This window comes from Macrobrachium nipponense, chromosome 20, assembly GCF_015104395.2.
Source record: "Macrobrachium nipponense isolate FS-2020 chromosome 20, ASM1510439v2, whole genome shotgun sequence".
Taxonomy (NCBI): domain Eukaryota; kingdom Metazoa; phylum Arthropoda; class Malacostraca; order Decapoda; family Palaemonidae; genus Macrobrachium; species Macrobrachium nipponense.
This window is the reverse complement of record NC_061089.1, coordinates 14,485,744-14,489,214: the sequence shown is the minus strand read 5'-3', so window position 1 is coordinate 14,489,214 and position 3,471 is coordinate 14,485,744.

Genomic DNA, 3,471 nt, shown 5'->3' with positions numbered 1-3,471 from the left:
ATTACGAATGATACCAATGCATAAAAGGGATCATAGTTATAAAACCATAAGGAGAATAGGGCTAGCTGTGAATTCACAAACTTTCCGACATGTATGACATTAGAAAAATAAGTGTAACACTACTTGGCTACATCACGTTGAGTCTGAGAATCTGAACGATACAAAATGAATCATGTCACATGAGATTTGAGCATCACTGTACAGTAAAAGGAACGAAAGCGGTTGAAGCTAGGAGCCGAAGGCGCGCTGCAAAGAACCTTAAGAAATGCCTACAGTGCACGCATGAGGTCCACTGACGGCACTACCTCCCTACGAAGAGGTATGTCCGTAAATCAAGTGATCCATATTACAGGCTATTCGTTCGCTACTTCTTTTTCTTATTGCAGAGGTCATTCCCCCTCGCTTATGAAAAGACTTTTTTTGTGCTTCCATTGATTTCTCTTGCGAACACTCAAGCTGCTTCCCTAAGATGAATTTTTGGATCCTGGGGACTTCTCTGCGCTTCGTTAATGAATTATTACGAGGGAGGCGGAGTCATTACAGGAAACGTACTCATTTCTGACGGCCTGGCCCAACCCGGGCCGACCCGATCCTAAGCAACGCTATCTTGAATTCAAGATGGCGTCAGGGCTGCCAGGTTTCCACACTAAGGAAATCCACGCACGGTCTCAGATAGTTGCCAGTTATGCAATATATTCGACTTAATCGAACTGTGGAATGAATAAGTTGTTTGTCGTGATCTTGTAAGTGCTCAAAACTTAGCGGTATGAATTCCCAACCAGTAGCTTTTTTTCTTTTTTCTTCTTTTAACTAATAAGTTTTTGGCTCATATTGTTTAAACATTTAGTTAGATTTTGATTCTAGGTTTTCTTTTTTTTATGAGGGTAAAAGAAGCAAAACTTCTCAACAACTGTCGGTACTCCTTTAATTTGATGATGAAAAAAGTAACATAGGTGTTTTATAACAAGTTTATATATATAAGACATCTTAATCACATCATCGTAATGAAATATAACGATAAATTTATAATGATGTTCAATCCGGGATTATTGCCATAAATATAATGACTAGACCTATATCTTTTGCCAACTAACACTGTTGGTTAATGCTCGTAAGTGAACTTGAAAAAATAATTATCACTGTACTGTATCATTGCTATTACATAATTACAATCACTTTCATGAAGAATTGAAGCTGCAAATGTAATAGTAAGCACCGGTGTTATAACTGTCTTATTTTTTAGAGAAAAGTAAACTGGCAGCGTATTCTGGACCTAGGCTAATGTACTAAACCATTTAATTTTACATGAAGATTTAATTACCACTGCATTATACAATTTCTTACTTTTATCGTTATACAAAGTCATTCATTTAGGGCAATATCAACTGACAACGAAATCATGAGCGCTGTCATCTATACTGGTAAACTAGGCCTATGATTTTTGCTAAGGTCTTACGTTATACGAATTACAGTTATGAAATCATTAAAGCCCGTTCATTTCCAAAGTTTGTCACCGTAGTTGTAGAATAACCAAACTGATTATAGAGGCACATTAATAATTTTCACATGCAAAAATTGCAATGTGTATTGCAAAGCTGTAAAGTCATCGCTGAAAAATAATTTGCTACCAAACGGCAGTATGAATGTATGCATATATTTTACAAAACTTTCAAGAACATAAACCCATCAAAACTAGCAAATTAAAAATACTCTCTAGTATTATGAAAAAGAATAAAAGCAGCTTTTGTTGAGGACCAGATTGAAAATAATTTTGAATAGGTAACTGAGGCTGGTTGGAGCTGGAGCCAGCCAGTCATTATTCCTCCAAGTTCGTACGGTCAAGATCTAGCTTATATTCTAGTCTTGGTTTGCACATGAATCAACGGTCAGCGTTATGCATCTGATAAACATCCAAACGCATCCACAAATTAAAAAGGATAAAACTAATTTTTCATTTTTATGGATATTTGTGTGTGAGACTTATAAAATAGAATAGTAAAAAAATTTTCATAACTTATCATTAGATTTTAACGAGCATACGCTTTTCAAGTAAAAAGCGTGGAAATTTTTACGTGTGGATTCCACACTCCACACCTGATCACAATGTGGACAAGATAAGCCGTATTAGTGACGTCATTTCCACACTTCGGCAGCCCTGGATGGCGTTGCCTTAACGCTATTCAAATGCTTATATCTCCAAAGGTTTATTGAAGATAAAAAGAAAAAATTCTTTCCGCTGATAAAACCTTGCGTCTTGAGGTTTATTTTTAAAATATCATAAATTCACATTTAAATGAAGTTTTAACTATTGCGTTATACTTCTCTCAAAATTGATGATTCCAGCGCCAAATTCGATCGTTTTCTCGAATACGAGGCTTACACAAACTGTCTTCTCACCTCCGCTACAAAGAATCATTTCACATTGTATCGCTTGATGTTGGAAGACTATTTAAAATTCAGTTAACGATAACGTTTATGTATCAGAGTTCCGAGATACCTAGTGAACCCTTTGATGGTTTAACTGGAAGCTTGGTGAGTTATCGATTTTAGGCCGCCCGACCACGACCAACTATAGGTGGCCGTGGCCCGGCTGGTGATAGACTTTGCCAAATACGTAAAACTGCAAAAAAAAAAAAAAAAAAAAAAAAAAAAAAAAAAAAAAAATCAAATATAAGAATCTGCTAGTAAACACGGGCACCACTTTGTCTTAAGTCATACTGCCATTCTCACCTGGTTGCACAAACAATCCATCCAATATTTCTTACGCGTTTTTGACCGCCTCTGCTCTTACAGAGTTCATCCAGTCCAGCTTTTGCGTGAGACGAAATGATAAATAGCCCCCAGTTATAACGGGGAAGTCAATAACTTTTGTTTCTTGACGTGAAATGTAAACACACGCTAAACCCATACTATGGTTATCGAGGTTTCTGAATAATTAATTCAGGTACCCGTACCACAACACGTGGTTTTTTCGTGACTCAATTAATTTGAGCAATTTTCTTTCTTCGTGATTCTCTCAATGAGCGTTCCACACAGGAACTCGGACTCTTGAAAAAAATAAATAAACGCCAGTTTGTCGGACATTCATTTTTCCCCTCCGCTGTACCTACTATAGTAGATTCACATCAACTGTACATCAGATGTCTAAGCCAGTCCCTTAACGACGCTCCTGAATGGCTGTTGATAAGCCAATCACAGGGCTGGAAATGTCTCAAATCTCTCTCGAGAGTTCACATAGGCAGGATGTAGGTATGTTCCACCTCTCCTGAGAGGTAAAACATACATCCTGCTTATGTGAACTCTCTCGAGAGACTAAGTTTCCAGCCCTGTGATTGGCTTATCAACAGCCAATCAGGAGCGTCGTAAGGGATTGACTTAGGCAGTAGATGCACAATTGATGCGTATCTACTATAGTAACATAGGTTGGAATGTTTTCAAGAGGAAGTTGAGGGTAAAGATGAACAAGAGTAT